The sequence below is a fragment of the Miscanthus floridulus genome, chromosome 18 (assembly GCF_019320115.1).
Source record: "Miscanthus floridulus cultivar M001 chromosome 18, ASM1932011v1, whole genome shotgun sequence".
In the NCBI taxonomy this organism is placed as follows: Eukaryota; Viridiplantae; Streptophyta; class Magnoliopsida; order Poales; family Poaceae; genus Miscanthus; species Miscanthus floridulus.
The window spans coordinates 94,314,180-94,335,011 of NC_089597.1; the positions used below are offsets into that span (position 1 = coordinate 94,314,180).

At 43.8% G+C, this 20,832-nt stretch overlaps 1 pseudogene; it reads right to left on the reverse strand.

The window, feature by feature from the left end:
- Window positions 1-5,885: 5,885 nt before the first annotated feature.
- On the reverse strand, window positions 5,886-11,962 carry LOC136520620 (NADP-dependent malic enzyme, chloroplastic-like; annotated as a pseudogene).
- Between the last annotated feature and the right edge of the window lie 8,870 nt (window positions 11,963-20,832).

The following is a 20,832-nucleotide window of genomic DNA, read 5'->3' on the forward strand; positions in this document are numbered from 1 at the left end:
GGACGGATAGCTGTGGGGCCACCTGACCCCACAACTTTTGCCAAAATAGGTTTATACCTCTTATAAATTTTGTAATTATATATATGAAGATGTAAATTTATCTAAAATTAACAAGTTTGGCCCCATAGGTTTTCAATCCTGGATCTGCCACTGGTGCCATGCTGTCTGGCACGTTCGACTTGAGGCTTAGATATGGCACTAGGTAAGGTTGACTGTGCCGTATTGATCCAATAAGACTGATGGGCGGTGCCAACCTAGCTAGCCTACACAACAACAAAAAAGAAAGAAGAAGAAAAAACAACAAAAGAGAACCTCAAGACGTCGGAGCTCAGCCAGTGGTGTGAAACGGTGTCACCGGAGCTCATCAACTTGTCCTCAAGCAGAACTTGTGAGGCTTCATCAAGTCTTCCGGGCTCGGGAGAGAGAGAGAGAGATGGTATTGCTACTGTCCAGGGCATTAATAAACAACAAAAAACAACAAGATCGATTTCTCAAATCATCCTAATTAAGGTGGATCCAAGACCCTCGTGCACCTATAAACCAAGGCAACCAGTTAATGGGATCTAGAAGACCAATAAAATAAAGAATTTCAGCAAGGACGTGCAATCACAATTAACTTTTGACCGACCTATGAGTATACCAAGCAAAAGGCTGATTTGATGAATTGGCCTATAAAAAATAAGTTTGGTTAGCTCTGAACCAAGTTTATGCCTAAAAAGGAGTATGTCAATGAGAATTTGGATCAATCCTCTTTGTAAAAATAAGAGGTAGGAGTTGCTGCAAATAAAGATGAAGCCAAGAGCCTCAACGATGATGTAGGCTACCAACAAGCAACTGAACACCGGGGATAAATCTTGTGTCTCACTTTTCCTGGTGGTTTGCTCATCTACACTTATACTGCTTTACATTCTTGTACTTAAGCTTGTGTAGTTGTAATTGCTTGTGTAGTGTAGAGGTATCCTGACTAGTTGAGTAGAGTAGCTAGTTTAGTTTCTTTGTGTAGTTCAACTTGTTGTAGTTGCTAGCCACTTGTTAGTTTGAGTGCTTTAGTAGTAGTGGTAACTTTGCTACTAGTATTGTTTAAGAGGCTTGGTTTGTGTGAGTTAGGCTAGGCTTAGTGGCTGTTAGTATTGTTTTTATACCAATTGCCTTTGTCTGTTGTCTTTGTCATTGAAGCATAATTTTTATAGCCTATTCATGCCCCTCTCCCTCTAGCCATCTAGATCCTTTCATCAGGGTGGAGTCCTTGCGGAGGAGCGACCTTAGGCACACCTCAATAGGCCGGTCTAGGTAGTCGGCAAGCTACCAAACCTCATGGATATATCTTGTGTCACCCTCTTGCGTCGTTCGATCCCCTCTACACTAGCTCCTTACATTGTGCTATTCATCTTGCTAGTGTAATTGCTTTGTTCTAGTGTGTTAGCTTGTTGTTTTACCTTAGCTCACTAGACTTCTGTAGGATCTCGTTCACTTAGCCGTGCTACTTGTTCTACTTGTTTTGTTAGTTGTTAGTTTTGCTACTAGAATTGTTTAACGGTGCTCTTGTTAGACTAACCTTGAGTAGTGCTTATTAGGGCCATTTTATTGTCTAACAAGTTTGGTTAGTTTTAGAAGATAAAAAAGTAGATTTGTATTCATGGATGCGGTTGGATGCCCTCAATCGGATGTCGCCCTTTATACTTATATAATGGGGTGGACTCGTCCTATTGTGAGTAAAAACACTTATAGAATCTATGCGAAAATACACCTCGAACCTGGTTTTAGGCTTCCATTGGAAATCGGCCAGGCCAGTTAATTTCCACGGGTTTGAAACTTTCTGAAGCTATAATTCTCTCATCCAAACTTCAAACTGGCTGTTCTATATGTGCATTTCAATTTTCTCGATGAAATGAACGCAATGATGAAGTTGAATTTGAAATTTGACAATGTTAACCGGTCTTTCTAGAATGCCTAGGATTGGCCAATTTTGGGTACGAAAAGTGTCATTAACTCATTATCAAATAAAGAAATGTTGTGTCTACTAGCTAAAACCGTGGAAGTCATGATATCCAACAGCAAAATTTATATAGCTGTTATATATAAGCCCCGTTCGTTTCGTTGAAAAAACAAGCTGAAACACTATTGCGGCTGATTTGTTGTGAGAGAACAGGACTTTATATACAGATCTGAGAGCATACATACATACATCTGCAGTGGGCTAGCATGCTCCCGTGTCGATCTGTGTACCTTTTGTGTAAGGAGCGGTGCATATATACGGTGACACACACAGTATATATATACTCCATACAGGAGTGCAAGCGGCGGCGTGCAAGGTGGAGTGCCTGCCTTGCTAAAAGATGGGATAGATGCTGTTTGGCATGGCCTGGGCTGCTTGCGTGAGGCGCTAGCTGCCTGTCCACTGCATGCAGGGATCCTGACCCACCAGTACGTGGGCCCCTAGCGTCTCCTCTCAAGCGAACCCTAAATCCCTAATTCTCTCTTTTCTGTGTATGCGCATGCACTGCGTTCTTTCGACACAAACAATGCATCCTTCTCACATGATGATGGTGCTTAAAAAGTACCAAATCAGTAATTTAATGTATGTAGTTGTATGTTGGGTGCATGGGTGTGTAATATCAGACAGATCCTGATTAATTGTACATGTAAGTAACAAAGAAACTTGACTATAAATATCATCGATTCCGATCCACTACACGTCTACACCATGCATGGTACACCGCCAACACTAGCTACAGTTGTTAAAGCAGCACACCTCGTCACTGGCCTGTTTCCCCGCAGATGTGCTAGCAGCTGCCGTTTAGAAGAGCGTGCCATGGCACATGGGTTGTCGCGGGATATCCTTGTGAGAAAGTAACATGCGAAAATGACACAGGTAACGTACCCTTGCATGTCTTCTGGTACGCTAGCTATATGGATATGGTAATCCGATCGAACCCCGGCTGGATCCGGCTGTCTTTCTCTCCCTAGTCACCATTTCAATTGCTTCGTCGTCCAAATTATGTCACCAACACCAGCAACACACACGATGCATGCTCGATCATCTACTCTTTTAGAACGTACGGGCCGTTCTCCAACAATCTCTCGATCGGAAGCACGGTTTTGTATCAACGATCGTATGATGATACAATGCATATATGCATGAGTGTTTTATTGTATCATCCAAGTTTATACAATGCGTGCATGAGTGTTCTGTATCAACGATCGTGTATGATGATCAGTGTGCACACATGCATGGTGTTTGATCGATGGAGCCTTAGCTTTCCTTTTAATCAGAAGTTAGTGAAATGTAGAGATGCATGCATGATCAGTGAAGGAAAAGTGCTGACTTCAGCATGTCGGTACCACACGTACGAATAGAAGTTTATTTCACATGTGAGTTCATTCTATACGTACGAAATAATGTTGCACACGTATACTACCATATATATCAACACATAACCATATATATTATATCATCTTGATGAAAGTAAACGAGACGATGCTTGCCCTTGCCCGTGAGGCCGTGACGCATACATGCATGTTGAGAGAGAGAGAGAGAGAGAGAGAGAGAGAGAGAGAGAGAGAGAGAGAGAGAGAGAGAGAGAGAGAGAGAGATTTGCAATGATAGGAAAGGATTTGATCGGTAGCTTCTTGCAGCAGAGACCAGAGAGGTGTGGAGGTGATGGAGAGAGGATAGAAAAAAAAAAAGAAAATACACATGGGCAAGGCTGCAACGGGATCGCCGCATTCTGCCAAGTCAGGGCAGGTTTTCAGACGCCCAACGTGCAAGTGATTCTCCTTGTTTGCTTTTATACTACCCCACCCCTTTCGAAATCACAGAAACTTTTGCAGCAGTGCTATCCATGTTCATGTTTGTAATGTCAACTCAATGATCTGAGCTTACGAAAGATCAGTCATCAGTGTGGTAAAGTTTCAAACAAAAAAAAGATCAGTGTGGCGACCTGTATGAAATAATGTTGCAAAATTGTTGCGTTCTAAACTGATCTAATCATGAACTAACTCCCAATATATGTGTCGAATTATTGGACTTATCCTACCATGGAATTAAATCTAATCGTGTATATGTGTGATCTGACCCACCATTTGGTGTATCTTAGGCCAATTCTCACTATAGTGTTTCATTATGCGAATTCCATGAGTTCCACATCATCTTCAGAGGATTAGATTAATGCATGACATAGCTCCTCCTAATGCACAGTTTTATAGACTAGCCATATATAGCATTTAATTGTTTGCATGATGTTGAGATCAAAAGGTGTGGGGATGAAATGAATCTCTCTTCGTGGGGTTTCATTCCCGTTTCAACACCCTTGATAGCTGTGTGCAAAAGGTTTCATCCTAGGACTAGTTTCAATGGGGGTTTCACGAGCATTAATAAGCCGATGTGGCATAGTATTGATAAAGAGATATGATAAAAGTTTCATGTGGGATGAAATGAGTTTTATGGGGATGAAACTTATGTACATAGTTTCCAACACATTGGATTCTTGGAAACAGTGAGATGAAACCCCACTGAGACTGGCTTAATAAAAGTATGAAACTCAACTCTTGTCTACCCTCATTAAGCTTCATGCACTTTTTTTCATGTCATATTTCATTTAATGAGATTGAAAGTCCCATAAAACTTGGTCTCGCAATAGCCTAATAATCTATATCTCTTATAAAGTTAATCCTCACTACAAGTTCTATCTCAATATGCAAGTCATCCACATCATCTCCCACTAACTATCCACACCCTTTCCCACAAATAGCCATGTCATCTGACTATCTTTTAACCTTTATTGCAAACTCTGCATGCCATCTCCACTAGCGCAATTACTACCTTCAATATGTAAAAATTATAGAATGCATTCATATATTACCATTTGTTTTGTTGTTCTATCATCTTATAATTCGATCTACTTTTGTTAATTTTTTATTGGCTTCTTTCACTGCCTTGACCATTTTTTATAAGAATGGATGTAAGAATATGTAGGTTTAACTCGTACATGAAACAATTTTATTTCTAGTCCCATAACAACGCGCAGGGTATCCTTATAGAGTTGTAGTACCCTACACATTTGATAACCACCCTAAACTCTTACTCCTAAGGCCACTCATATTACTACAGTGTAACACCTCTGGTGTTACGAACTTGCTTAGCACCTCGGTTAAGGCCTGGGGGGATTTAGCAAAATGAGTTTTCAAATTTTAACAAGTTAAAACACACATGAAACGGAAAGCAATTTCGGTAAACAAAAACAAAATATAACGTATGTATAGTGCTTATGTAAAAGGATGAGCAAATAGTGTAGATAAGAGTGCAACTTTAATTTTGGGGAAGTGAATAGTGTTAACCAGAGTTTTGGGAGCTTAAACATCGAATCCGAGCTCTGGACCTTCTAAGACTAAAAGGAAGAAGACAATGTCATCTTGGCATTTACGATTTAACTAAAATACTTAAGCACTAGCTCCACGGTTTTGTTTTGTCACTACACCACAACACCAAGATTAGCGATGGACGATCTGACGCTAAAAGCGGCTACAGCGACAGACGAACTGACGCTAAAAAGTTACAGCCACAGACTTACGCAGACGTTGTAAGTCCCATCGCTAAAAATCTTTAGCGTCAGATGGTACTTTTAGCGATAGATAGTCTGTTGCAGTGAATATTTACAACGACAGATAGCCTGTTGCCACTCTTTAGCGACAGATAATCTGTTACCACACATTCACCGTCAGATCATCCAACACTCCATATATTTACAGCGACAGACTGTTCAACAAAACAATTTAATATGGAAAAAATACAATTTTTAGCACATATCAAAACGATATTCAATGCTCATATAGTGTCCACATGTCACATGAAGATACACAAACACATATCACAAGCAGCTCAATCATATAACATCCAGTTTGTCTTGTACATCACATCCATCAAAGTCAAACACTAAATGAATTTGTCTTGTACATCAGTATGGAACAAGATGAAATACAGTAGAAATCAACATCAGCTCAACTTTTTATTCACTCATCACTCTGTAGTCTGTCTATAATAATAATTCACCCATTTCCTTTCCTTTGCGCCGGCCGCAGCCCCCCAGCCATGGTCCTGATCCTTACCGGTAGCTGCGGTAGGTGGGGGTGTACATGCAGCTCTCCGCATACTTGATGAGGTCATCGGGGCGTGGCAGGTGGCTGGCGAGGCCGAGCTCATAGGCCTTGGCGGCCACCTTGGCGGCAATGCGGGCCGAGATGGCGCGGATGTTGGTGAAGGGCGGGAAGATGAGGCCCTTGGCGAAGTGCTCCTCCATCACCTGCTCCGCCAGCGCCTCGGAGGCAGCCAGCAGCATGTCGTCGCTGACGCGGATGGCGCCTGAGATGACAACGTCGAGGCCGAACCCAGGGAAGATGTAGGTGTTGTTGGACTGGCCTAGCACTAGCGTCTTCCCATCTAGCTCCACTGTCGGGAACGGGCTGCCGCTCGCGAACACCGCGTGGCCCTGCGTCCACGTGTAGGCCTGCTCCATCGTGCAGTCCGAGTGCGACGTCGGGTTCGACAGCACGAAGATCACGAGCTTCTTGTTTAGGGCACCCATGGCTTCCACCACATCCTGGGTGAAGGTACCACCCTTGCCCGAGGTGCCGATCAGCATTGTCAGCTTCAGCGACTGCACTGCCTCCAGTAGCGTCGCCACGGGCTCGTGCTCGTGCGCCCACGGCTTCTTGAACGCCTGCAGCAAGTCTATCCACGATGCCATGATCAGGCCCTTGGAGTCCATCAGCCACATCTTTGGGCGGCACTCCTCGATCTGACATCTCGAGAGCAATGAGCTCGGCAATGCTAGTCCCGGCCTGCAAGCAGACAACAAAAGCGTGTCAATTTCACCAAGAAAAGCAGCCCGTGCGTGATCCAAAACTTTGAGAAAGAAGAGGTAAGGTAATTAACACTGCTACAGTATATAATGTTGATCAAACCATATAATCGCAACTGACCTCGCCGACACCGAGTAACAGGTAAGTGTGGTCTGCAAGCATCTCGCCGACCACCTTGAGCGCCGCCAGGAGGCCTGCCAGGACCATGGAGGCCGTTCCCTGCAACAATTACACCCGCATCGTTTTTTGTTCATTCATCGGCATAGTATAGAAAGAAAAGGACGAGTACAAAACAGGCAGCACCCCCTGTGACGAGTACAAAATAGGCAGCACCCCCTATTTCTGAACTTGGCATCCATGGAGCAATGGACCATGGTGCTGCTGTCAACACACAGAGCTGCATAAGCTACCTGGATATCATCGTTGAAGATGAGATGGCTCTCCCTGTACTTCTCCAGCAGGTCAAAAGCGTTGTGGTTCGCGAAGTCTTCGAACTGCACGTCACAGGTCAACAAAAACATTGCATTTCAGATTCAGGAGTCGGCAGTCACATAGAGAAAGGCTAGCGGCAAAAAGGCAAAAACCAACAACAAGTATGGTAGTGTCTATGACTGGTCCACTGTGACCGACGACTGAGACTGACCTGGGTGAGGACCTTCTCGCCGTAGTTTTGCTTGACGGCGGTCATGAACTCTTCGAGAAGTTCATGGTACTCCTGTATGAACCATCAATACAGAAAACACGTCTCAATCCAGATTCCAGACAAGAGATCGATTACAACAAATTCACCAAGTGCAGCTACAGGTGGTGAACAGAACAACCTTGCAGATCAGATCAGTGTCTGACCTCACCGGTGGCACGTTTCTGGCGGAGGCCGATGTAGAACTCGTCATTGAGCAAGGTCTCGTTGTTGGTGCCGACATAGATCGGCAGGCACTGCAGCAGAGTAATCATTTTCCATCTTCAGAGAAGTGGAAAAAAAGAAAACAACAAATCAATTCCAATTCTAGCGGTCCAGTAGTACAAGTTTATTAGGAGTAATAACACTAAAGAAGGGGCATTGTGAGCAGCGCTTACAGCTGAGGGGTGAACACCTCTGAGGGCAGTGTAGAGGGAGAGCTTGCCAACGGGAATTTCCATCCCCTGGCAACCGAGATCCCCGAGGCCAAGGATGCGCTCGCCGTCGGTGACGACGATGACCTGGATGCTCCTCTCCGACCAGTTCTTGAGCACCTCCAGGATCTTGGTTGCACCAAATGAATTTGTCTTGTACATCACAACCAATGAGGAACTAAACAACCAACCCCAAGCATATCAGTATGGAACAAGATGAAATCATCATTTCTATAGTAGTAAAATTGTGTATTACTTTGCAAGATATAAAGTGTTATTCTCAAAATAGAGAAGGCTTAATTCCCTGAAATACATGTACATAAATATCACTTCGACAATAATACATCATTGGAAGCAAAGAAATAATGGATTTAACTTACTAATCTGCCGGCTACTAAATGCTCTAATTGATTTAACTTACTAATCTGCCAGCTAATAAATGCTCTAATTAATTAAACAAGAGAGAAATTAAACCAAAGGCTAAATAAGAAAAACAGCACATGCTGCTATTGATCTAGTGCTACTATCAACACACATGCAAAGCATTCTATAAAGCTCAGTGCGACTGTCGAGCTGATGTTGTTGCTGCAATGCGAAGAATAAAGAGTTGACAAACCTAATGTTGTCAACTGTGATACACTGCCATTGAGCTGCTAACATCCTTCATGCTGCACAAGTAAGTAAAACATGTCTTCAATACAAAGGAGGCAGTGAAGATTCATGTTCAAAATTCAAACAGTAATGCAAGGTCATGGATTTGTGGTTCAACAAAACTCTGGTGAATGGAACCATATAGTATAAACAGGTCTTAAAGTTACTACTAAATTTCAAGTTTGGGGCCAACATCACAGCCTCATCGGCAAAGCCCGCATCACTGCTGGGCACTGCCGTGAATTCCTGATCAGGTTCAGAGCTTCAAGGACAAGACGTAGTTGCTCCCCACTAGCACCTTGCTGCTTAACTAGTCTTGTACCCATACATGTGAGCATCAGATGCTTGTGCTCTGAGAAAAAAAGGAAGATGCTTGTGCTCTAAATTTCATTACCCAACCGATTTAATTTAACTAAACAACTTCTGCTTGCTAATGAGGCCTAACATCTGAAAATAATACTGCTTGCTAATGAGGCCCGACATCTGAAAATAATACTACTATTCTTTAACTAGACAATCAGGCTCCTTTTCAACTTAAAAATAGTACAAATATCAGTAAAAAGGTCAAGACACCTTTGTTTAGAAACAGTAAGCAAGAGACTAGTTTTGTCTTCCAAATATATTTCTATATGCTGAATTTAGTCACTAGGTTTTTACAATTTGTCACTAGTTTTGTACGTAGTTTGATGAATGTAAATTTAGGGACATACCTACAGTGCCCCTGAGAGGTCTAGATGCCGTGTTGCACTCCTTTTTCTTGCATTCCTTTACCTATCACAGATAGGTTTAATTAAGAACATTGGTCATGCATCACAGATCAAGGCAAAATGAAAATTATGTCAACTCACTACACCACAACAGGCCTTAACTGAAAACAAATGTTCTGAAATATTTGTATTAGACTCCTACTGCTAGCACTAGTACACAATCACCATTCTAGGGAGTACGCCAAAGCTCCAAATTAGACTTATGAATTAAAACCAAAATGCATGAGGCATTGTAACCATACTGAATAGAAGTCTAAAAGTCAAGATCACCTTAAAATACTAGAATGGCACACTGTACATAGAGTTGGCACAAGATTACTTGATTTGGTAAAGTAATAATTTAGGCTGGTGCATAGTGCTCTCAGTAAATCAGAGATTCAGAGAAGCACTCACACTGCAGTAGCCAAGATGAAGAGATTATGCAACAGTCACACATAAAACATTATAAGTCTAATATATCATATTTAATGGTTCAATGAAAAGATGTACCGCTATTTGTCTAGAATCATTAGCAGAGCATTATGGGGACATTGTTTCTACTTCTAGAATTAGTAATTCCTTGTCATTAGTGTCACCTTAGCATTAGTTCCGATACAAATTCTTGTAAATCATAATCACTAGGCATGTAGTAGCATCGCGCTGGCATTTCGTTCCATGCAGCCACCGCGCCTAGGCCTGCTGCCAACATCTTCCCGCCCGCTTGCCCTGTCCTAGGCTACAGCACCCCGCACAGCGTGCTCTGCACCTCTGCTCTATGCTAGATAAATGGATTCATCTCATCCACGCATAGTTTGCCAGAATCTCGCCAGTGCTCCCCTACTGGCTCGCCGGCTCACATCACAAAAGAGGCTTACCAGTGACCAATTGAACATAGCATGGCCCTACATGAAGTGTTGACATAAAACTGGCTATGACCTAGAGTAGACAGTAACCTTCACTTATTATAGGCAATTAATGAAACCAGTGTGGCAGGAGCTTAGGACATACAAGTTTACACATGTTTGCTATACACAATAAGGTTCTCCTTAGCAATATAATACAATTGAATACCAAATAAGAGAAAACCTCTCAAGTCCCTTTCATTCCCATAGATCTCACCTGCCAGCAAAAAGAGCAAATTAGATTTAGCAAGGAAGTTTCTACTTCCTAGCAATATAACAAGTGATCGTTATGGAAGTTTGCCATTATAGGAGACCGATAACAGGATGCGCTCCTGCTCTTAGGGCAAGCTTACAGAAGAAACATGAGACCAGGATCTCAATTGAGGTCTGCTAGGTCCCAGAAATAAAATATGTGACTGAATGAATAATAGCACTAAGATATAAACTTTCAATCAAAACTAAGCCAGACAGCAGAAATTATATGCAAATTCCTTTTCAGGCTATCAGGTAATCAAATGGTAACTGGAACTGCAACACATAGGCAAACTAAAGCCAATGCTAGCAAACTGCTATTACTGTCAGTATGCCTCATACAACCTATGATGATTTTATTGGGTGAAAGCATAGAAATAGAGGCAACACAATTTTCAATAACTATGAAAATATTAACCAAGTGCTAACTTTGACCACTAAACAAGCCACGGTTCAAGAGAGCAATCAAATAAATACTTGATTAAGTTACTGCAACCCCATAAGCATATTTGCCAAGCTATCTAAATCAAAAATCAAGACAAGAATGGAGTTAAAAATCTAGTGATTTAATAATAAGATAAAGCATAACTTGAGCCAACAAAACTTGTATTAGAAAATAACCTAGGCTGCCGCTATTGCACATGAGCCAAGCACAAAAGAAAAATCAATCTAGTTGAGCTACTGCTGCACCCCTACTGCACCCCTGCTGCCAGCCTACAGATCTGTAGACCAAATGGTGACTGATGGACTCTAGAAAAGAATAGAGATCCAAGAGGACCAAAGCTGTGAGTTGAAGAACAAAACAGAGATCGACATGTTCCTCTAACCTACAACAACGCTCAAAGGATCCTGTTAGCACACAACCACTGCCTTCACCTTTCTTGCAGAGTGGATGCCGTGGCCGTTGGAGGTGGGGATTCTGAGCCTTGGGAAGGGATGGAGGGGAAGATGGGGCGGAGAACGGTGGAGGTAGGTGGGGCTGGCGATGTGGGGCTTCCTCCATGGAACACAGCCCCAATACTTCCCATAGCCCGCCATGAGTCGATGTAGGCACCGCTGCCAGCAATGGAGGGCACGTTGTAGATTCGGCCAAGGGGAGAGGAAGGGCAGCCCCCATTGTGTGGATCCTCCCGTAGCCTGCCATGAGTCGATGGAGGCGCTGTTGCCAGCAATGGAGGGCACACCGTGGATCCTATCGAGGGGGAGAGAAGGGTAGCCCCCACTGCGATCCAACCGATGAAGTTGAAGGGAGGTCGCCCTAGCGTAGATCAGGCCATAGGAGTTGAAAGGAGGTCGCCTCGGCGTGGATCCAGCCTTAGGAGAGGAGGGCGGCGTGCGTGGGGGAAGAGAGGGAGGGGGCGGCATGCGTGAAGAGAGGGAGAGGGCGGCGTGCATGGGGGAAGAGAGGGAGAGGGCGGCTAGCGGGATGACTTCACTGGATTTGGGATTTGGGATTTGGGGGCTAGGGTTTTCACTGTACACGTGGGCTGGCTAAAATATGCGCGCGAGGTCGATGTAAGCGGGGCGTGGGAGCTCAATGTAAGTGGCACGCTCAAGCTAGGTGGGGCCCACTTATTTTTTGGCGATAGATAGAGGGACGGTATACATATGTTTAGCGACAGATGGTTCAACGCTAAATATGAATACCTATAGCGACAAACACTAAATCGCTAAATGAGGATTTAGTGTCAGATGGTCTTTAAGTTATCTTTAACGTCAGATCATCCATCGCCAAATATAATTTTTAGCGTTAGATGTCTGATGGTGAAGTGGTGTTGTGGTGTAGTGTGTTGGTTGCTTCTAGGTGAGTGCTTCAGTAGGGTGTAGCCTACGGATGAGTTGGGGTTGTTGTGGCATCGCAAAAAATTGCCCTAACTTTGTTAGAATGCGCTGTTGGTTTTGTTTCGGGCTTCAGTTGCGAACGAGCGTTCAGCGCGATGAGCTCATGTTGGCATCCTCCCATTTCCTTCTCTAGTTGCTCTCTAGGATCATGGTTTACTTTGCTAGCTAGGTGTTAGTATCAGCCCTATGTTGGTAACTTTGGTTGAACCTCCACCGAGCTGGGTTTGAAGTTTGGCGTGCTCCAAAAATTGTGCGAGCACGTGGTTCGGCCGTTCGGGCCTAGGGACATGGTCACCACGTCCAGTGTCGTGCTATCATGAGCTACCTACACTATTGCCAACCACTGCTACCATGCACTACGCCATGTGTTGGCTGGCTTACCCTATGGCCATGACCGCTATCCCGCTGGCTAGCCATGTGGCCATCGGCTGCCCGCCGGGCAAGGTGTGGCCACAGCCGCTCCCCATCATGCATGGGATGCTACCAACTGTGGTGCCATCTGAGTGCACATGTAGGGTTGCACCTTGTCCTCTTGTTGTTTTGTTCACTATAGCGCTCGCCCTTTGCCACTCAACCCACCTAGCCAGCTCTACCCTCGGCGTCGTGGCATGACTTGCCACATCACGAGGTCACGCTGCTGCATGCACATGGCCACATAGGCACCCCTAAAGGCTCCACCCGAGCATTAAACAATGCGACCCTTGCCCTTGCTCGTGCTATTGTGTCCTCGTGCTGCCATGCCTTGTTGGGTCTTGGTCGGGTCACCTGAGCCGGGGCCGCTCCCTACGACATTGCGGTGGCAGTGCGCTGCTCTCCTTTCCCCTTCATAATCACCAACTCAAAGCTTCCTAGCCCAATTCCTTGCGTCAGTGAGAAGTGGAGGAAGTTAGCTAGGCGCTCCGTTCTCATCGGGTCCAGCAGTGGTTTGTCTGTGGCCAATTTTGGGTTTTGCTCACCACCGGCCATGAGCACCACCATGGCCAATGGGTTAGGGGTAAGTCCCAACCCATGGGGAAAGGACTCAATTGGTTGTGTTTCTAGACTTGTCTTGATCCCCTCTAGCTAGTGCTTGAGTTAGGTTGGTCTGGGTTACTGTCGTGGGTGCGGTGATGCGTTGGTGCCATGCTTGGCGCACCGCCATGTGGCATAGGCACACATCACTAGACCACCTTAGCACTCCCTAGGTTCAACCGAAACCACAGCATGGTCCACGGTGAGTTTCTGATGCTTCCCCGATGTCTCCACCCCTCTGTTAGGGACTTAGCTCATTGGAATAGCCATGCCGCTGCCGCAGGTAGCCGCTCGCCGCTGTAGCTCATGTTAGTGTGTCCCTGAGTCCCTAACCGCCACCCAACCTTGCGCATTTAGCCGGAGATGGTGGTCGACCCCTTACTCCTGTCGTAGCGAGCCTAGGTTGCCCGGTGTAGTTGCCTTACATCGTCGGCCTCTGCACTGATGAGCATAGGGATTCCAGGGACCTCTCCATGGTGAGGATGAAAACATTCGAGGGCTTGATCACAAAACCACGATTGGTAGGAATTGTGCACATAGCATTCGCATTAATCTCTAGAAGCTCGAGGGCTTTTCTGCAAAACAACCAATGCGCGTAGGCGTCCCCAGCCTTGGGCCATACTTGGCCGCTATGACATGCATGCAGCCACGCCCGTGTGGGGCTACTGGGCCGAATCGATGGCCACCGGCCCTTTTCTTTTTCTAAAGCGTTTTCTAATTTAGTTTTTAAGGTAAACTTGTAAATTTAATATAAATTTGTGTAGTTAACCAAAAATTGTAAAACTAAATTTGTTAGGTTCCTAAAATCATGATCTATCTACTAGTATAATTGGTTCACATAGCTTCATAAGTATTTTCAAGAGTGATCTAATGAATTTTAGGTGCTTAATATTGTTAAAATATAAACTTGTAGGAATTGTTGTGATAAACTGGTGATGGTGTTGGCTCTGAAACTTTCATAGTAAATTCCTAACATTATTAGGTGCTCATTGTAATTTTTGTAGCTCCATAATAATTAGTTTGCTAAGGTATCTAAATGAGTTCTAGTTCAAATATATATATATATATATATATATATATATATATATATATATATATATATATATATATATATATATATATATATATATGTGTGTGTGTGTGTGTGTGTGTGTGTGTGTGTGTGTGTGTTTAATCAATAAAATGCCAAAACACCCTAGGATTTTAAAACTAGAACATTTTCAAGAAAACAAAGCCTTACTCGACAACGTGGTACGTAACCTAGTATGTTAGTCGTTAGAGCTAGCTCGTTAGCTTGAGAAGCATAATCATATTTTAAGAGTTGTGGTTACCGTTGATTAATTACGTCTCTACGTTACATCCACGTATGTCATAATAGGAACAACGATAGACCGTGGAGATGATCGGAGTAGCAGAAAAGATGGTGCCATGATGATCATATCATCACAATGGAATGCTAAGTTTTGGGTATATCTTTCCCAGGCAAGCCCCGTTGCATAGCCCCTATTATTCTGTACTTTATCTTATGTTTGTGCATTAAGTTTTAAGGAGTTGAATGAAACCCACTTGCATATATATATATATCCTTATCCTATGAGTCCTACTAGTATGTCAGGATCATGTAGATTGCTGTGCTTAAGGATTCTGGTAGAAGTCAAGTGAGTACCTGTCACTCGTGAGAGATAGGAAATGATGGAAAAATATAGATTTTTGAGTTCTCTGTTGGGGTGTGCTTGACGGAACAGAATGATTTAGTGCACTCTCTTGGGTACTTAGTGTCTAATGGAAGACAAGTACTCTTGGGAGGGTATTTGATTAGGCGGTTCTGCCACATACAGAAATGGTCATCGCCACACCCTTATCACCGCCATTTACTATAGAATCGATGGCAAAGTTGTTTCATCACCGATAGGGCACAGTGGCCAATTAAACTGGTGATGAAAAGTTCTTTCACCATTGGCTCAACGTACAATCCTATGGTGATAACTAGGGTGTGTTTTGTTGCTAGACCATATGTCAAATTAGTGGTGAGAGCAAGACTATTGCTGGTGGTTACATTATTATTTTGTCCCATTAATCTTGTCAGCAAAATGAGATTAGGTGTGCCTACTTTTGGGGCTTATTAGGCCAACCTAGGGAAGAGAGGAAAGATGAACTAGTGTCCATGTACCATCACGATTGTTTGATCATTTGTCTCTCTAATGTCTCAAACTTGGTGTGTTCGTAGACACCTAGACCCTTTTTATCATCCATGCCACTGGGAAGCTAGAGAGGTTCACTCAATTCTCTATAGATTGAGGCCATCTACCCTTTGGAAACCTCCACTTTCATTTCTTCACTCCATTCCTTCCCCTATAACCATGACATCCTTTAAGCTCCTTGATAATGGCTCCTCAAGCGAGAAAGAATCACAACACTGAACTGGGAGAGTGATGGTGACTAGGGCTCAAGCGAAGACAACCCGCCTGGGTCTCCGTGGATGATGGACGATGAGCACTAGTATGGTGAGGCAGATGAGGAGGAGGATGAGGAGGAGGAGATCGACAATGAGCCTCCAACAAAGAGGCAAAAGAGGGATCCTGGCTTTGGTAGCGAGAATTCTAATTAGTTTGATTTATTTGAAATGTATGTAGTGTCTATAGTGCTTATCAGGAGATGTATATGAATTATTTTTAGAATTGTTTCCCTCTTGGTTGAGCATGTGTAGACTAGTGTACTCATTGCTGAGAATCGCCATATAATATGGTGTTTGTTCTCACAAAATCGTGCTTCATACAATGACTACCATTGCTTCATCTGGAGCAATCTCTACTATCTGTGTAACTCATATCAACCATGGACATGGTTTCTTAATTTGTGTGCCCTCCATCCCCTCCCTTCCCCTTTCCTCTGGGTAGCAATTCTAGCCGGCATCCCCACCAAGCACTACTTAATCCACCCAACCAGTGCACCCAAACTTATAGTAATGACATTTGCATTGTGAGGAATCTACCCCGACCGCCCGACTAGTACCATGTGTCATCCTCTTGGCAAACACAACACTAACTCGATGATCGTAGCAGGATCCCTGGAGTCACCATCCATGAGCTCCACCAGCACAACTTAAATGACACGATCAAGTTATAGAGACACATGCCACATACACGTCCTACAAGATTCATCGGGCAAAGGAATTGCACCTAACAACATTTAGAAACCTTACAATTTATATTAAAGTAAAATATTCAAATTAGTTACAACTCCATGTATAACAAATTTCATTATTATACATAAACTAAATTCTAATGTTTGCTTGCACAATGCTCCTCCATCAGAGTTAACCACAGCTTTGGGGATGTTGATCCCTTGCTTCGCTAGGCTATTGACTTCACTCAAGATTGGTTTGAGTGATCACCGAGTCATTGGCACCTAAAAATAGCTGAATGGTTGTACCATGAGTACGATTGTACTAAAAGGACTTATTTCAACATAAATATTTGGTGGATGCAATAGGAGTAATTAATAGGAATTTGCAATCATTTCAAAAAGCATGGAGTGAGTTAGAATATGACATGCTATGCTTGAGTTGATATTTTTTAATTGAAAGCAAATAATGGTTAAGTATAAATATGAATAACTCAAGTAAAAGTGGTCTAGATACTCTCACTACTCTGAAACTAGAAGTAAGAACAATTGATATCATCTGAGGATATTTATGCTTTCAAAGAAATCTCTGTAGAGGTGTGCAACTGTACCCACACAGGAGCCTAGGATGAACCTCCTGTCTATGCTTGGATAAGGGTTGTCTCAAGGTCCCAACATTTCCCTAGTGTGGCTAACTAACCATGAACGGTACTGCGATAAGCCAAGGTACTATCTTCTTCTACTTGGCACTACATCCCTATTAGGAACAAGAAGCCAACTAGAGGGGGTGAATAGTGCTTCCTAAATTCTATTTGCTAGGGCCAACCAAAACAAATACGGAATTAAACTAATCGGTCTAGCCAAGACTATACCCTCTTTATCTATCACAAGCACCTTATAGAAGATCCTACAAGCTATGTATAAGGTGCCGAGCTTGAGGGAGCTCACCTAAATAGTTCTAGTTAGCATGGTCACACAAACTTATGTTACCAGTCAAGTAAGCACAAGAGAGCTCCTACACATGCTAGTACGCAAAGTGCACAAAGCACAAGCTACTACCACTACATTAGCACTATTAGATAATAAGCTACAAAAGCTAAGATACTTAAGTACACAAGCAAAGCTAGAGAGCGGTTGGCCTGTTTGCCCACCCTAGTTATTCAAGGCAGGGTAGCCGGGCCAGCAACTGCCTCGGTTAATGCTTAATCAAGGAGGACACTATAATTAAACCACCTTGGTTAATGCTTATTAACTGAGGCGGTTGCCCTACATTAACCAAGGTGGTTGTCCTACTTCAACAGCCTCAGTTAATCTTTATTAACCGAGCCGGTTGGCTTAGGGCAACCGCCTCGGTTAAGCTATTAACCGTGGTGTTTGTTCTAAAGCAACCACCTCAGTTAATAGGCGATTAATCGAGGCAATTTCCCTATAGTGCCCACCTCAGTTAAGCCTAGGATATAAATGCAGCCACACCCATCCTTCTTCCCCATGGCTCCTCCTCCATTTTGTTGGTTTTGACCTCAAAACCCTAAAAAATGGCCATTTTCTAGGGGGAGAGGTTTTGCCCTTGGATTTGTTGAAGGGGGCACTGCAAGAGGTTGATTCTCGCTCTCCAACCCTCAATCTTCTCTCTTTTCCATGATTTAGGTGCTTTTTCTCAAGATCTAGATCTATTTGGAGGAGAGAGAAATCAAATCTAGAGCTACCCGGCTGCCTTTTTTCCATACAGCTCTGCTTATATGCACTATTTTCACTATTTGTGTGTGTAAGGTGTTCATAGTCATGGGTAGGGAATGGATGTATAAGACATCAAGGCTAAATCAAGCTTACCTGGATCATGTGACAAAGTTTATTGCCACTGCGAAAAGGCATCATCTGAGTTTGAAGCGGGAACACCCCATCTGTCCATGTAAGAGCTGCAATAACCTTCTTGCCCATGAAGATAATGTGGTGAAATCTCACTTGGTCTGGTATGGTTTCATCAAGGAATACACTGTCTGGAAGTTTCACGAGGAAGAAGAGGATCTGAGTGCTGGTGCATCTAGAAGAAACTTGTCGACAACAGCGGCGGCAATGAATGCGGAACAACAACTCTCAGCAGTAGCGTCCAGTGGGTAGGGCAATGGTACTAGGGACAATGTAAATCATGATTACATCATGATGGATGATCTGCTCCAAGACATGGCTGACGGCGGTGGTGATGATGGGGATGGCGGTGAGCCAGCTGGTGTGATGGAGGCCAATGATGTGCAGCTTTTGAGTCAATCGCTAACCGTCTTGACAACGACAATGTTCTATTTGTGATCCCGAGGTGGCTGGTGAATTTTAGAGAGATGAAGTAAACAACAATTGATCCCCTCTATAAGGACTATCTGAAGCATTGGATAGCGCTCCGTTTTAACCTCTAGGTGCTGATGCTGAAGGCTCACCATGGCTGGTCCGACACTAGCTTCAATGACCTATTATGTATCCTTGCTAACACATACCTAGAGGGTAACAAGGTGCCCACCAATATCTATTGGGCAAAGAAGCTAATTCGGCCAGTGGCGATGAAGCTTAAAAAGTCCACGCCTACCATAACCACTATATCCTATATCGGGGCAAGTATGAGAACTTGGAGAGTTGTCCGCACTATGGCATGAGTCGATACAAGAGGAATGCTGATTGTGACATGGACTAGGATGATGGGGGAGCCTTGAGAGGGCCAAAGAAGAAGAAGAGGGCCAAGAAGAGTACCACGAAGAAGTGGATCCTGTCTCCTGAGGATGAGGAAGAAGAGGGTTACACGCAGAGGAAAAGTCCAACCCTATTGATGTGGTACCTACCCATGATTGATCACTTGTGTGCTATATTTAGGAGCCCCAAGGATGCCGCACCCTTCTGATGGCAAGCAGTGGAAACATTTCAACACTAAGTTCCTAGAGTTTGGCGATGAGGCGAGGAATGTCAGGTTCGCTCTGAGTACCGATAGGATGAATCCGTTCAGTGACCTTGGTAGCTCACACAGCACTTGGCTGGTCATCCTCACCATCTACAACCTACCTCCCTAGCTATGTCAGAAGCACATGTATCTTTTACTAACCATGATTATTTTTGGACCTAGGTAGCTAGATAATGATATAGACGTATTCCTAGAGCCACTCATGGAGGACATGAAGATACTATGGGAAGAAGGGGTCAAGATGATGGATGCGTCCCTAAAGGAGTTCACTCTAAAAGCCATCATCTTTGTCACCATCACCGATTACCCTGGTCTTTTTTCACTATCAAGGCAGATCAAAGGTAAGTCAGGTTGTGTAGTTTGCATTGATGGTACCTGCTACACTTACCTTAATGCATCCAAGAATATGGTGTACATGAGGCATAGGCGATTCCTCATCAAAAAGCATAGGTACCAGGTAGCTATGATGAATAAGTACTTTGACAACCATGACGAGCCTCGAATTGATGAGCCAGAAAGGATGAGATACGGGCAAAAGGTGTTTGACATTGTGAAGAGCATAGACGTTGAGTTCAGGAAGAAGAAGAAAGAGGAAGATGGGACCATGACAAGGAAGAAAAGGAAGCAGGATAAGATGGAGTAACCACCTATCGCCCCCATTCCTTTCAAGAAGCAGTCATGTTTCTTCAAGTACCTATCGTACTAGAAGGAGCTAGATACGCCCCATGCCATCGACTGCAAGCACCTTGAGAAGAATGTCTTTGAAAGCACCATTGGCATATTGTTAGACATCAGGACTAAGATGAAGGATGGCCTGAAGTCACAGATGGATCTTGTCAACCAGGATATTAGGACTAAAATTCACCCACACTGGCACAGAGCAGGAAAGTCGACCTTCGAGGCATGAGTTACAACCTGATGAGAGATGAGAAGAGGGCCATGTGCCAATGGCTTAGGGGTGTCAAGGTGTCGACCAGTTTCTCTTCCAACATCAAGAGCCTTGTCTCCATGAAGGACCTCACACTAACTAGCTTCAACGCACATGACTGCCATGTCATGCTCATGGTGTTCCTTCCATATATGATCAGGGCTATCGGTCTAGAGTACATGAAGATGGTCATCACATGCATGTCCTACTTCTTCAACTACATCACACAGAAGGTCATCGATGAAGCTGAGCTGCCTGGCCTAAAATAGTTCATCACGGAGACTCTTTGCTAGTTTGAGATGTGCTTCCCACCATCTTTCTTTGATATTATGCCACACCTGATGATGCACATGGTTGATCAGATATAGGAACTAGGCCCCATGTACCTACACCAGATGTGGATGTATGAGCGGTTCATGTTGACCCTGAACATATACATCCTTAACCGTGCCTACTCGGAGGGCT